This window comes from Puntigrus tetrazona, unplaced genomic scaffold, assembly GCF_018831695.1.
Source record: "Puntigrus tetrazona isolate hp1 unplaced genomic scaffold, ASM1883169v1 S000000001, whole genome shotgun sequence".
Classification (NCBI taxonomy): Eukaryota; Metazoa; Chordata; class Actinopteri; order Cypriniformes; family Cyprinidae; genus Puntigrus; species Puntigrus tetrazona.
Genome location: NW_025047681.1, coordinates 624,334 through 641,242, shown reverse-complemented (window position 1 = coordinate 641,242; position 16,909 = coordinate 624,334).

Below are 16,909 nucleotides of genomic sequence, written 5' to 3'. Positions count from 1 at the left end.
CTGAACATTAACAGATAATGAAAAATAAACCACCTAATCACTTTTTAATAAACAATTATAAATTATGGGGTGCCTTACAAGACAGATTGGACATTAATGAAATATTTATTATTATATGTTTATTAGGTTATGCTTCATACTCAATGTTACAGTTAGACTGGTTTGAAGTTGGTTTTAGAGGTAAGCTGGTATTGCTTAGACACACAGATGTGGCATCTTTTGAATATTTATTAAGTTAATATAATGAACAATGTCAAATCAAACCTCTTACATGTATGTATGTTTCGGTACAAGGTAAAAATCACAAGTCTGGCAAAAGTGTGTATAGACCTTTTTAAACACTACTATTTTAAACACTCAATAATAATTCATAATAATAAGTATTGTGCTTAACAAGGATTAATTAAATTAAAACAGCAGTATAAAAAACAAACTTTGTGAAATATTACAATAAAAAAACTGTCATCCATTTTAATTTACTTTTATTTTTGTTTCACTTGTATTCTTTCTCCTCAACTCAGTTTGGTTTTGGGTTGTATTAAAATAAGAAAATATACTACAAATGAAAAAAGAAATTATAACTTGTTCTGTTTTTCCCTCAATAATATATTAAAAGTTATAATACATTTGAATATACTGTATGTTTTATATCTCATTTATTTTAGATCTCAATCGGGATGTTTAATAATGTGTAAAATTATTTTTTTATAAAATAGCTTTTCACCCTATTTATGAGAATTTGTGCTTTTTCTGGTGCTTGTTTTACTAAAATAAACAAAGATCTAAGCCATCTATATAAAACAGTCTACTGATTTTCTCTGAGTTGATTCCAGTCATTTGGAAAGAAGTCACTTGAATGAATTTGGCCTTCATTCATGAACACCAGTTGACGGTTTTAGGTTCCGATCTAAAAAGTATTTCCTTCTTTTCAACATATTTCTATGTTCAGAGTTTTATATTTAAAACATTAATCTATGAACAATTATAATATAAATACAGTCTAAGTTAGAGGTGTCAAACCTTTGCTAAAGGGCCGGATTCAACAAAGAAATGGATACATTGGGGGCTGGATGCTTCTCCATATTTATGACCATAGTTTAGTCATTTTGAGTTGGCATTAGCAGTAGCTTGAGTTTTGTTGGAGGACGTAAAAATCTGTAGAATTAGCTTCGTGGTCGGAGGAGTACGCTCTTCTCAGCCTAGAGTTATTTATCAAATTTTCTGCTTGATCATTTCTGCTCTGAGAAAATATTTGATTTTATCGTTCCGCTTTTAGAAAAATCATTCCATCTCTAAGTCCTAGTGGCGGAAGCTGGTGGATTTCCAATCTAAAAAGAATTCTTTTTCTAGCTATTAATGTTGCAAATACCAAGACATTTTCTTCATCTTTGGTGATGTGTGAATGCCGGCCACCTGTAAAAACCAAACAAAGCCATTATGGGGTTAAGCTTGAATTCTTAAATTAAATGCAGGATTTAAAATTTCAAATATTGAGTACATGGCTAGAAATATATGGGTTAAATCTGCAGTGAATGCTCTGCAAGGTCACAAGTTTTATTTATATTTAGGTATATTTTAGTCAGTTTGGTTTCACTATAATGAATACGTATGAGAATATTCATCTGAATCAGATTAAAGTAGATGCACAAGATGAAGTAAGTTACTTATTCTATCAATAAGCTTTATCCCAAGTATCTTTAGATTTGTCGAATTCCTCAACTCTACTATCCATTCTGTTTTGATCTTCTCTAGTGATGTATCAGGAAATGCTCACAATTGAGTTATATATGTTGGAAATGCAAGTCTCTTAAGAGCATACTGAGGTCTTAAGAAGCAAGTTCCACACTAATACATTTGTGTGAGCACATCACAATGGGCCTGAAAAAATCTTTTGAAGATTACATTTTTAATAAGATCAGTATAATTAGAAAAAAGCATGATCAATGTAAAAGTCACTACATTTAACTCTCTGCTCCAAGTCCTTTCTGGCTTTGCACCATCTCTATGTAGAGACTGAAACTAATAAATAGCCTTTTTAGTAATAGTTGAGCAAATTCGGAGAAAGCGCCAGTCCTCCGTCCTCTTTAGGTGTTTTCATGAAACTCTCTTCATATTCTTCTGGCTTTTTACCTCCAACATATTTATGGAAAATAGAATTAATTTCCCTGGGGATCTACTGTAGTCTCTTCAGATGTTTTCCTAATCTCTTTGGAAATAAGCCGAGATGCTGGATTTACTTCTTAACAGTTGAGCTTAAAGAATCCACATCACGTTCAGTTTTTCTGATAATATTTTGTTTTAAGACACAATTTTTCTCTGGTCTTAGCATACTGACTGTGTTTTCTGTATAGATTCATTGAGTTTCTCCTGTGTTTTTTTCTTTCTTTATTACGTGTAGGCTTTATTTCTCCTCTTATTACAACTTCAAATATCTCCCATGATAACGTATGGTGATATAGAGTCTGTTTTATTAGTTAATAGAAAACTGTCCTTAAATGTAAGAAATAAAAGATTATGTTTCACCTCCATGCTTGCCGTGCTGGATAGTTCTAAGTAAAACAGCCAAAGAAATAATCTAGTCATATACCCAGCAAAGAATCTGAGACATTTTTAAAAGAGTGTACAGTTTGGGATTGATCTTGGGGATCTGAAATAGTTTCAGATGCAGTAAACTGCTACTTTATGATGGATTAACGCTGCACCTCTAGCCCCTATGGTTGAAGCTAGAATGGTAAACCTGGCCAACACAACTTTTTCTAGAGTGGGTTATGATCTTCCATACGTAAAGTGTGTTTCTTGTAGAAAGGCTATTTCTTCTTTTAGTCTCTAAAAATGTGTAAATATTATACCCAAATATAAATAATATGTAAAATACTCCATTTTTTTGTGAATGTATTTCAATATATTAAAAATGTTTTTTGATGAATGGGATTTAAAGCTGATTTTTAGTGTAAATACTTGACTCTTCAGAAATCATTCTTATTGGTGCTGGTTTGCTGCACAAGACATTTGTTAAGATTTTATTTAGCACTTTGACATCAGAGATCCAAAGGTGGATGCAGAAACACTGCTGAAAAGGAGTATGCTCTGATTATAAAATGACCTTCTGTACAACTAACTACAACAAGAACAAGGGGCTGAGCTTAAGAATCAGTGGTAGTCCAATGCTCTTTCCAGGATTTCCATGAGAAGACTAAAAGCTTCTCCTGTGGGACCATCAGGAAGCTTAACAAGGTAAGGTTTCTCAAAACCACCACTAAATTGTCTAAAAAGCCCATCATTGGTTCATTAGGTGGATCAGGGACAAACAAACTTCTGCTGAAACGGTCCCCATCCATTCCTGCTCTGTGTTGGACTACAAGCGAGTAGATTTGCAGAAGTGCTAAGGTTTTGTATATTAGACCTGTGGCTGTGTTTTCTTTCGCCTTTACAGAAACAGGAGGAGGGTATTAAAAAGCTAAAAATGTGGTTTCCTCAGTTAAAATAGCAATGTACAGTTGAACTTGGGAAACATACATATATGTTATTTCAGATGGCTTGTGAGTTTAACATGATATATTCAAAATCATATAAACAGTTAAATAAGTTCACTAACAAGTTTATGTAATATCAGACAAAAAAAACATCTTGGACAAGTATTGATGAGGAAACATCACATCATGAACAGGAGCATCAGTGATGATTTATGTAGCTATATAGTAGAATTCACTGCTGTCAATACTGCAAATGTAAATAAAACCTTATTATTTCGAAGGATTCCAGCAAATTTACGCATTACATACTCTTAGCACCCGATGGAGTGAGTACTTATTGAAATTAAACTCTACTTAGCTGGCGCTACTGTACAACATGGTTTAGATGGTGCTCATGCGGTGGAGAAAAACTGGCCATTAAAATTCAGATTCAATTATGTAAAATGCTGAGAAATGTTTTTCTACGTTGTAAAAGTTCATACTTTACTCATATCATTCACGCACTGAATCTACTCTCGAGCTTTAAATAAAAACTCAACGATTCTTTAGCTTGAACAAAGAATCAGCTTTGACTTCATTAATAGGAATTCCTATATATTTCTTTTTTAGTATTCAGCATTTCTTAACTTTCTCTTTGTTATTCTTTAGCGTAGAAAACAGCTGTAATGTATGAATACTTCGAGCACAAAGAGGAGCAGGTGAAGTTCCATGCCGATGATAGACTTAGATGACCTGTCCAGAGATAATTTGAGAGACAGATATTTTTCTATATACAGAGTTTCAAAATGAATTCAATATGTTTGGATTGAAGACTTAAACAACAATACACGATTGGCAAGTAACGAACATCAAAACAAACGTTAATATACAATGATACACCTCTTGTATTTAATGTAATCAATTGCTACAAATAAAAGTATTATCTTGTATATTACGCGGGAAAGTGCCTCTGGACTGGCAGATGGGGTGGTGGTTCCCTCTTTTAGAAGGGGGATCGAGGGTGTGCCCAACTATAGGGGACTGCACACTTCTCAGCGCTCCTGGGAAAGTTTATGCCGGGGTGCTGGAGAGGAGAATCCACTGATAGTTGAACCTCAGCCGATGAAGTTGAACCTCAGCAACCTTACGTGATTGCCCGGCGTGGAGTCAGACTGGTTTCAGTGCATGTTGGACTCCGACAGGGCTGTCTTCTTGTCACCGGTCCTGTTGCGCTATTTTTTTGTGGACAGGATTTCTGGAGTACCCAGTCAGGGTCGAGGAGGGGGTCTGGTTTGGTGACCACAGGATAGCTTTACTGCTGCTTTTGCTGATGATGATGTTGTTCTGTTGACTGCATCTGGCTGAAGACCTAAGGTGCGTGCGGCTGGGGCGGTTTGCAGCTGAGTGTGAAGGCAGCAGGATGAAAAATCCAGTACCTCAAGTCTGAAAGCATGGTCCTCAGTCGGACAAGGGTGGCTTGCCCCTCTGAGGTTGGTGGGGAGCTCCTGCCTCCAGGCGGAGGAGTTTAGTATCTTGAGGTCTTGTCTACGAAAGTTAGGGAAGGATGGAACAAGAGATTTACACAGACGGATCGGTGCAACTGCAGTAATCACGCGGTCGCTGTACTGGTCTGTCATGGTGAAAAAGAAAAGGAGCTGAGCCGCCGTGGCTAAGTTTCGATTCATCGGGTCGATCTTACGCTCCTTACTCTCACCTATGGTCATGAGCTTTGGGTCATGACCGAAAGAATGAGATCCCGGATACAAGCGGCCAAAATGAGTTTTCCTCCGTAGGGTGTACGGGCGCTCGCTTAGAGACAGGGTGAGGAGTTCAGTCACTCGGGAGGAGCTGTGTAGAGGACCGCTGCTCCTCCACACGAGAGAGGCCAGCTGAGGTGGCTTTCGGGCATCTGTTCCGATGCTCTCCCGGATCACCTCCTGGCAGGCCCCGGGAAAGACCCAGGGTACACTGGAGGGACGGTGTCTCTCAGCTGGCCTGGGAGCGCCTCGGTGCTCCCTGAAGAGCTGGAGGAAGGGTTCAAAGAGGGGAGTCTGGCGTCCTGCTTAGACTGTTGCCTCCGCTAACCGGCCCCGGATAAGCGGAAGAAAAAAGAAGAAGAAAGAAGAAGAAGAAGAAGAAGAAGAAGAAGAAGAAAGAAGAAGAAAGAAAGATCTTGTATATTAGTTTATGTGTTTTCTTTGTCCCACACTATATGCATGTTCTTTAATGTCTATCTTTTTAAATGTTATACCCCAGTACCCCTAGACCTACATTGGGGTCATTAACAACCAGTATTCATTGATTTTATTCAAACAGAATTGAACACTAAAGTTATGAAAACAGAAAATATTAATCCATGATTTCAGAAAAACCAGATTATGACGACAACAATAGAAAAAGTTCGCCAAGAGCCAACACGAGGGCTCTCAGATCTTGATGATAGTTACAGATAAAAGATCTGCGCTAATGATCTAGAACCAACACTGAGAGCATTCAGATCAACTATAGTATAATCCAAACACAAATTCAAAGAAAGAGCTATAACAAAAAAAGAGAACGGTTTCAGTATCGTGAATCTTTCTCAGACTGGGAAAGGAAACACATTTTTTTTTGGCTTAATTTTAAATACTTTCTACAGACAGAAGACATTACATAAGAAAAAGTTTACACCATATGCACACAAAAAGTTTATGGTTGCCAGGGCCATTTTCAACCATTTAAACTACAGGCTTGTATTTTAGGTTCCTTGATCGAGTATTAAGGGAGTATGGATGCACTCAAGGAAGATTATGAAATTTACAGGTCTTAACACCAGAAGTTTGAGTTGGACAGCTTAACAGGTCAATTTCCTGATGTTGTCACCTACACAGCAAAAATTGGAGAGTTGAAATTTCAGTATAAAACATTTCCGGAGTTGATTTTAACACCAAAAGAGTCATTTTAACTAGTCACGGTTTGCTATGCTCGTTCATTTCCATTTAATTAAAACAAGGAATCAAATTATTACAGTGTGGGCCACTATTTCATTAAAATGCTAGACCAAATTAATAAATCGAATGAGAATTTTCTTTTACCGGGCCAAGTTTATTGTCAGGACTAGCACCGTCGATGACGCGGATTAGCTAATTTAGCCAGCTACTGAAGCTGTGTAAAAACTTTACAAACTTTTACAAACTTAAAAGTGATTATATATAGAATAGAGCACATTTAAAAAATCACCTGATGCGTTTATATAGTCTTTAAGACTTTTATATCTTTAGACAGTACTTTTTTCCATTGGCTTATCATATATTTTATTTTCTTAACACATTTGTGGTTAAATAATCAGCACTGTAGATAAAGTATGCGGAGTAGGGTGCCAGCAAACCTGACTAATGATATATATGTACATTGTGATATTACTGCATAAACGATGTTGTGCATCCATCCATACAGATTTTTTTTTTCATTTACAACCATATTTACAATGTCAAACTCTCTTTTGCATGTTCCAGGTAAAATTTTGGTCAAGATAAAGTACAACGAACAGCAGAAGTACGAAGTTGATTACGTGAAGGAGCCATGTTCAACTTGTTGCTCAGACTTCAACTGTTGGATGTTCCTTAAAGTAAAAGGTGTTTTAAAAGGACATTTAGTACAAACACACACGCTAAACCTTCCAACTTTGGGAAATCCTCTTCCTGGGATGTATTCTAAGATCTTTGTTTTTTGAAGTAAAAATTGGGTCAGACTGCGTAGTGAATGCAAACGGGACAGAAGTGAACACCCTTCAGAAACCCAAAGCACTTAGCAGGACCTTTGTAGCTGGTCACAGCAAGTTCTTCAAAATATAATCGAACATCCTCTGATTTATTTTTTTAGACCAGATCAAAAACAAGAACTGTTATATTTGTGGCTAACTCAGAGACTCAGGATCATTTATATGAGTGGTGCTAATGAACTAATCCGTATCCAGGGCAACTCAACAAGGAGAAGGGTGTGGCCAATGAGTGTCCATGACAAACCAGCAAGCAGTGGGCAGCGGGAAAACAGGAGGGAAAAAGGCAACAAAACTGGCAAACTAAAAGTCTTTGTTACACCCACAGAAATGTTCATAAACAAGTAAAGACTAAAACTCATGCAGAACTGAATCAATGAATAGATCAGTACATTGAATCACAGCAATCTGTGTTCTTAATCAATGATACAAAATCACTTCTTCTATAACATTCATAACTGAATACATTTCTGTTCGTGTCCTCTTTACATGTAAAGTGAATTATCCCTTTTAATAATAATCAGTGACGTACACTTTTCATGAATGAGTCTAAACGCTATTAAGGTGAAACACTATTTCAACAATCCATTATCAAGGATTAAACTCATGAAGACAAATTATTGAAGACCATGGTGAAGCGTGGTCTTCTTGGCAGTCACAGTGCTCCCTTTTGGGACCTAAAAGGCACGATTCACCTAGTGTCTTTCTCTGCCTGATTGCTCCTTGAGGTTAAGTGCTGCCTCTTGAGTCCTGAGTGTGGGGTTTAACCTTCTCAGGTTCAACAGTGAAGACCAGGGATGTGGAGCATGAAGCTTCACCTGCCTCCATTGCTCCAAACCACTGCACTGATGTGAGGTTCATATACAGACGTGGACAAAATTGTTGGTACCCTTGGTCAATGAAAGAAAAAGTCACAATGGTCACAGAAATAATTTGTTATCTGACAAAAGTAATAATAAATAAAAATCCTATAAATGTTAACCAATGAAAGTCAGACATTGTTTTTCAACCATGCTTCAACAGAATTATTTAAAAATAAACTCATTTAAACAGGCATGGACAAAAATGATGGTACCCTAGAAAACACTGGAAAATAATGTGACCAAAGGGACATGTTAATCCAAGGTGTGTCCACTAATTAGCATCACAGGTGTCTACAACCTTGTAATCAGCCATTGGGCCTATATATATGGCTCCAGGTAATCACTGTGTTGTTTGGTGATATGGTGTGTACCACACTAGACATGGACCAGAGGAAGCAAAGGAAAGAGTTGTCTCAAGAGATCAGAAAGAAAATTATAGACAAGCATGTTAAAGGTAAAGGCTATAAGACCATCTCCAAGCAACTAGATGTTCCTGTGACTACAGTTGCACATATTATTCTAGAAGTTTAAGATCCATGGACTGTAGCTAACCTCCTGGACGTGGCCTGCAGGAGGAAAATTGATGACAAATCTAAGAGACGGATAATCCGAATGGTAAAACAAAAGAGCCTAGAAAGACTTCTAAAGAGATTCAAGGTGAACTTCATGCTCAAGGAACATCAGTGTCAGATCGCACCATCCGTCGTTGTTTGAGCCAAAGTGGACTACATGGGAGACGCATCAAGGAGGACACCATTGTTGAAAACGAATCATAAAAAGCAAGACTGGAATATGCCAAACTACATGTTGACAAGCCACAAAGCTTCTGGGAGAATGTCCTGTGGACAGATGAGACAAAAATCGAAGTTTTTGCCAAGGCACATCAGCTGTATGTTCACAGACGAAAAAATGAAGCATATCAAGAAAAGAACACTGTCCCTACTGTGAAACATGGAGGAGGCTCTGTTATGTTCTGGGGCTGCTTTGCTGCGTCTGGCACAGGGTGTCTTGAATCTGTGCAGGGTACAATGAAATCTCAAGACTATCAAGGAATTCTAGAGAGAAATGTACTAGCCAGTGTCAGAAAGCTTGGTCTCAGTCGCAGGTCATGGGTCTTGCAACAGGACAAATGACCCAAAACACACCGCTAAAAACACCCAAGAATGGCTAAGAGGAAAAAATTGGACTATTGTAAAGTGGCCTTCTATGAGCCCTGACCTCAATCCTATTGAGCATCTTTGGAAGGAGCTGAAACATGCAGTCTGGAAAAGGCACCTTCAAACCGGACACAACTGGAGCAGTTTGCTCATGAGGAGTGGGCAAAATACCTGCTGAGAGGTGCAGAAGTCTCATTGACAGTTACAGGAAGCGCTTGATTGCAGTGATTGCCTCAAAAGGTTGCGCAACAAAATATTAAGTTAGGGGTACCCATCATTTTTGTCCAGGTCTGTTTCATGAGTTTATTTTTTTTTAATAATTCTGTTGAAGCATGGTTTGAAAAACAATGTCTGACTTTCATTGGTTAACATTTATAGAATTTTATTTATTATTACTTTTGTCAGATTAAAGTTATTTCTGTGACCATTGTGAGTTTTTTTCATTGACCAAAGGGTACTCAAATAATTTTGTCCACGTCTGTATTCAAGCTCCTCAGATATTGGAGAAGAAATCTCCATTGTTGCCCACCACCACCCTGCAGTGAGGACAGAGGTTAGCTCTGGAAAACAGGGTGCAACAACAATCAGCCTTATAAATGTCCCCTTTATGTAGCTACACTACAAATGTGAATAACTAGGTCACTTCATCTTAAAAAGAACCACACAGACCACAATAATTTTGCAAGCCATTGATAGCTCAACGTTTAAGCTTTCCAATCATCCTCCTCAATTACAGACCTTGTTATGTTCTTTTGTCATTCCTACAGGTGTAAAAAAAATATCCATCATTAGTATTAGCAAGCCACAATAAACTTTTTTAATACACGATTAAAAAAAGAATATGACAAGCTTCAAATCTTTTTTAGGTCAGCTTATGTCAAATTAATTACACATCAAAGTTGACTGTTAAGATTATGACATACTTGTAGAGCAATATGTGGATTAATGAAGGTGTGATGATCCTGATCAGGAGACCACTGTAGATCCCAGTCTCAAAATCTCTCCTGATCTTGCTCTCTTCCAAAATTCTGAAGTGTATACTCCTGGTGATGATGCAATGACGTTTCTGGAGAGATTGTCACACACTAATTACACATTTAATTGAATGGTAGTTTTTCACATATTAATCTTTGTAAATGCGGGCACCTGACTTCTGATTAGATATATTATACCACTTACTTAAGGAAAACCTGCTTACCAGAAACAAAGAGATTTGAATGGTATCTTGTAGACGCATTAAAACTGCCTAAAGACCAGTTTCTAAAATCTCCATTTTAGCTCTGAAGCCTTTGTCTCTTTTAGTAGACCACAGCTACCGAAAGAACTTGCTTACAGTTATTATAACTCCCAAGTGCCATGGAGGAGTTTCTTATCACAATTTTCCTCAATATCCAGGAATTTAAACTTCTTGTGGGGAAAAAAATATCATGCTGTGGCATTTGGTTTAAGCCTATCCATTGTGTCCTCTAAGTCCTCTTTTATTTGCTCTGGTCATCATATCAATAATTTATTTTCCAAGTTTGTATTCTGAGCTGTCTAGCTCACGGAGTGCAACCATTTATGTCATTAGAACAATGGTGCACCCCACAGTCCAAAATATGTATAAAACTGTGTAAATTTTTTAATAACATAAAACATTCATGGGGTTTTCTCGGGCATTTTAAGCTTCCTGCCCTTTTATCTCCCACCTCCTCACCCTGGCTTCATCAGTTCACAACCTTGAAGACCAATTAGTTCTAACTAATCCCTGCCTCCAAGATCTCAGTGTTTTCTACAACAACCTAATTGACTCCCCTATTGATATCCAATTATTCACAGACGCCACCCCTTCAGTAGGTTTCAGAGGGGTTCTACTGCAGCCCCTGGTTCGCCTCAACTTAACCCAACTTTTATTAAACCTTCCCCAACCACTAATATCTTTAGTACACTTCAAGCTCTTTCTTCGCTGCTTACTGCATCCATAAACACAGTTCTCATTCACCTGGCCTTATTTGGATCCCAGCTAGCAACCAATTAATTATAAAATTGCCAAACATATTTCTGTAAAGTAAAATCAAATAGGTGATTTCCTCTCTCATTTCTCCTTTCAGAAATTCAGGATTTTGGCTCCAGCAGCGGAACCTCATCCATCCCAGTTCCTCCCTATTCACATCTAATATTCCAGTGAACCATCTCCCAGAACCCTGAAATCTTACCTGACTGCTTGAAAGTGCTAAATCTTACCACGCCAGGTATAACCTCCACTTCCCTTCAAATTTCAATTTTGGACCGCACAAAAATCTGTCACTGCGGTGGCCAACTCAAGCAGGAGCATTGCACCCACCATTGTGGAGATCTCCAAGCAGAGAAGATCGCCACACATGCTGCTTTAAGAGGGAACCCTGGGATCGGAAGTCCGTCACAAACTCTGGGCCCTCTCCTGACAGCATGCCAAACATGCTTACTTTTACTCTGATTAATTATATGTCAGTGCAAACTCGTGAAATGTTGTTTAGCTATAAACAAATTTTGTGAGGAGCACACACACTGATAATTAACATGGCTGGCTTCTGTTTCCTGAAGCCTCCTTTAAATTCTTGATGTCTCAAGTTCAGAGCATCCTCTAGCACACTGTAAAAAGTACTACACCCACAAAGTAGTTTTTATGTCCTATAAATAGTTGCAGTCTAGTTAATTTGATTTGTTTTATACTAAAAGGTATCAATATACTTCCTCTTTACTTAAAATATATCAGTTTTTTTATATAACAATATAGTTTAAATAAAACTATTGCCATTTATTTGAGTAGTTATTGGTATGAGGTGGTTTTTGTACAAGAAATCTTATGAAAGTGAGTTGACATACTCAAATGATCAAAACAGCTGTCGATGTGGCATGTGCTGCTCATCAAACGTAAACATTTTAAAATATTTAAGTTGCTACGGTGCCTTTTTTTACTGGTGGGAGTTTCCCAGGCAGATGCAGCATCTTCCTCATTTCATCGACTGATTAACACGGTAAGTTGAGCAAATTTAGCTGAATGATTAGTGATGTAATGTCACATTTAAATGATATACTCCGCTAGGAAACTGAGGTTAGGTTTGCAAATTGTACTGTATAGCTAGTTATTCTGCACAAATGGCAAGTTGGCTGCACAGTGTTAATCAGTTACGTTAGTCTTTGTAACGATCGGCAGACAAACGCACGGTTGATATTAATATGAAGTGCTGTAGTCATGCCTGTGTGTTTTAAAGCTACAATTTTAAGACTAAGGGCACATACGGCAAACAAAGTTAAGAATTAAATTTCATTCTTGCTTGTTTCATGCTTTAAAATAACTATATAATGAATATGTTCCTTTAATGCTTGACTTCATGATTTTCATTTGATTTAAAACTAATTTGTATCTAAAAATGTCACGTTGCCTTTAAACATAACACTCTTGGTATGTAACTAAGATGATATGCTTCTCTTTACAGATCTCTGCAGAGTTCCTGAGAATCAGTGGCATATCACTTGAGATCCTAATGGGAAGTATGGTGGTCTCTGTATCTGCTGCATGTGTTGGAAATCTTGATGTTAGTCAGTTGTTAGGACATCCAGAGACTGATCATAACCTTTACAGCGATAGAATGGTTTGAAATACAGAAGTTCTTTTGTTTGTGCTACTGTCATCAGGTGTGAATTTTGATCAGATTACATTTTTTGACAGGATCCATCTGCCTCTGTGGAGAAAAGGACAGAAGTAATATTACAGTTTTCATTACACTTAAAAAGGCTGCAAGTTGACTTAAACATCTAATGCAGCCACTTGCCTCACTTTTCTAGTTAGATCTAAGTATTATTTTTACAGTGTATTTATAATTGCATAATTATGAGATTAATGTTATAAAATACAAAACTCTTTTAGATCTGAACCTAAAACCATCAACTGGTGTTCATGAATGAAAGACTGAGTCATTCAAGTGATTCTTTCAAAATGACTGAATCCTTCAGGAGAGAATCAAATGACTGTTTTTATGAATGGCTTAGATCTTTGTTTATTTTTAGTAAAACAAACATGAAAAAGCACAAATTATAATAATGGGGTAGAAAAGCTTATTTTCTAAAAAATAAAACCCATTTATCTTTATTTTGCTTTAAACATCCTGGGTTAAGATCTAAAATAAGATATAAAACATACAGTATTCAAATAAATGTAACGCTTTTAATATATTTTTAAGTTATAATTTCTTTCTTTCATTTGTAATTTTTTTATTGAAATACTTCACAATGTTTCTTTTATACTGCTGTTTTTAATTAAATAAATTAATCCTTGTTACTACAATACTTATTATTATGAATTATTATGTAGTGTTTAAAAAGGTCTATACACACTTTTTAGTGACTGTGATTTTATGCTTCTGCCAAAAATTCCTCTGAGACAGTTTCTATGGACCATATTGTAGAGGTTTGATTTGACGTCATTCACTATAATAACCAATAAATATTCAAAAGATGCCACATCTGTGTGTCTATGTGCCAAAACACCTCTAAAACCAACCAAAACCAGTCTAACTGTAACATTGAGTATGAAGCATAACCTAATAAATATATAATAATAATGTTCCATTAATGTCCAATCTGTCTTGTAAGTGCACCTATTATTTATAATTGTTTATTAAAAGTGATTAGGGTGGTTTATTTTTCTATTATCTGTTAATGTTCAGGACAGGAGGAGAGTTTGTATTTGTAAAGAGTCACTGTTTAATATGGTGCTTAACACTTAATAGTATTCACAGGTTCTCTGCTGAGTTCCGAAGTTCTCAGAGTTCCGCCACTGTTGTGACATCATAATGGAGGCAGCACTAAACTGCTCTTCTGACTGATTGTCTTCTGTTGGTGTGTTAGGAGTGAAAGGATCGACAGCTACTCGTGACTTTCTGCAGAAATTGACTAAAAATACTGAATTCACTTGCAGCGTTCAGTGTCCACAATGGCGCTGTTCAGCAGTGTTTTTAGACGACTTTTTGAGTGTTTGCTCCTCTCTTGCGCAGAAAGGAAACCCCTTGAGAGCACAGCAGTGTGCAGCGCAAGAACGGGCGGCAATAGAGAAACTTCCTGAGGCTTTTGGCTGAAGGCTGTCGAGAACGCAGGCCTTCGACTTCACTGCTAAAAATAAGAAGCGCAGGAGGAGACGCCGCCAGGTAACTTACCTGAAAAATGCTGTAGAATGATTTTTCACTCAGACATTTCTAGTAAATTTCACAATCAATTACAAAAACAACAACACACTGAAATAGTATTGTCTTGTATATTGTACTCTGTATTCACATACTTTTTACAGCACGGGAGAGAAAAAGAAGCAAAGAAAGGTGAAGAGAAAGATGAAGAAGGAGAAAGAGAGCAAGACCGAAAAAGAAAGAGAGCTTAGCCTTGAAAAGATAACGGATGAAGGACATGTGCCGCAGAAAAAGCGAGGTCTGCCGCTGAGAAAGCTCCACTTCTTGTGGAGGTCAAACCTCTGCAGATTCTGGTCTGGCCTCCAGAGAGATCTTCCTTCTTGAAGACACTAGAAGAAGATCTTCCAGTGCTCCCAATGATCTCTGAAAACCTTCCTCCACCTCCACCCATGTATCCTCAAACGCCAGGTCCTGCACCAGAGGAGGTGTCTCTGCCATGTTCTCCTCTTCTCGTGAGTTCTCCCAAACAGCTGGCGGTCGCCCCAAGCCCAACTCCGGCATCTGATGAAGATGTCGATCTGCATGTGTTCTTCAACTCAAGAGTGTCCTCCCAGTACCGTGGACTCTCTTGCGCTCATCGACATTGAAGATGAGGAGAACAAGTATGTGGAGTACACAGGGAAGACCTATCAGGCCTGTGACTTCCCCAAGTCTGAAAGCCCCGACTTCTGGAGGCTGAAATGAAACCGAGACCGAAGACTGCTTGGTTAGAGAGTGACAGCGAGAGCTGGATCTAGCGTGGTCGTGTGAAGCGCTGGAGATCCTGGGGTGTGAGGAAGAGGACGATAACCCTGATCAAATGGAGACGCCAAGGCCATGGAAGGGCATCTGAATGATGCCTCTCAGAAAAAAGGAGTTGGACGAGCTGTTCTGTGTAAGCTCTCCTGAAGGTCCTGAAAATGAGTCCCAGCATGATGTGAAGATCCAGGAAAAGCCAAAAGGCAAAATAAAAGTGGCACCTTTTCTGTTCACCTGGGCAGAATGGAAGGCCAAGAGAAAGGAAGAGAAGAAAATCAGGAAGGAGAAGGAGAGAAGAGAAATGAGTTGCTCCTTGAACTCTACACAAACGATCCGAAGCTGGAGTACTTTGTGGAGCAACATGAACAACCACCAACCGCTCCTCTGAATGAAGATCATTGTCCCTTCCCCAAACATCTTCTCCTTTACCCTGCTGCTCAGTCCTGTGTACAAATAAAACTAATGTGCAAACTAAAGTTGAAAGATCTGTGCATGTTTCCTGACTTTTAAAACATAAAAACATGTTTAATGTTTAATAGGAAATCATGTTTGAAGTGAAAATAAAAATATTTTATAATCAATCAAAACCAAACAAAGATTAATAGAATGCAAGAAACCATACCATATGCTATGATGTTTTTGACAAAACAAAACTTTTTTTATTTAATGTCTCTTTCAGAGACTGCTGCGCATTCATTTTAACGCTAAAAGAACGGTAACTTGTAAAACAAAATGTCACAATTAATTTAATTGACCTCAGAATAGATAGACGTGTTTGATCTCACCGCAGGAAGTGTGTGTTTGAGCAGCCTAATTAGTAAAGACTGTTCATTTAAACCGTTAATTTATGAAAGCAGACAGGTCTTTTAAATCGCCATATTTGAGTATAATGAACACTGAAAAAATAATTCTGAGTGTAAGTAAATGTTATGTAATTAAAAAGTGTAATATTAACAATACATGTTACGCTTATAGCTTTACGTGAAAATACCTAGTTTTTAATGAATCTACATTTGTTCAAAACACAAGACCATGTGCATTTTTTTTCTTTACCAAATTTCTATAAGTAATTCCAGCCAATCTTTTTAGCACACACACACAACAAACAATAACCTTGTTTTATTTACTCAGTACAAAATAATTCGCTCCTTCGTGTCGTTGGTCTGTAAACCCAGCGCATTTCATATGAGGACCGTTTATTTCAAAACGAAGAGGATCACGCAGACTGAGCTTAAAGTAAGAGTAAAGTTAGTAAAGTAACATTAGTTGTTTAGTTAGCTATACGTTACCACAGTCTTTACTGTTTTAGAATTGTTGTGCAAGAACTAGGGTTTGTCATTGTCATTTGAAGATATTATACCCAAATATAAATAATATAAAAATACCCATTTTTTATGTGAATGTATTTTAATATATTAAAATGTTTTTTGATGAATGTGATTTAAAGCTGATTTTTTTAGTGTAAACACGGACCTTCCAAAATCATTCTAATATGCTGGTTTGCTGCACAAGACATTTGTTAAGATTTTATTTAGCACTTGACATCAGAGATCCAAAGGTGGATGCAGAAAACACCAAGAAAAGGGGTATGCCTGATTATAAATGACCTTATATGTACAACTAACTACAACAAGAACAAGGGGCTGAGCTAAAAATCAGTGGTAGTCCAATGCTCTTCCAGGATTTCCATGAAAGACTAAGCTTCTCCTGTGGGACCATCAGAAGCAACAGGTAAGGTTTC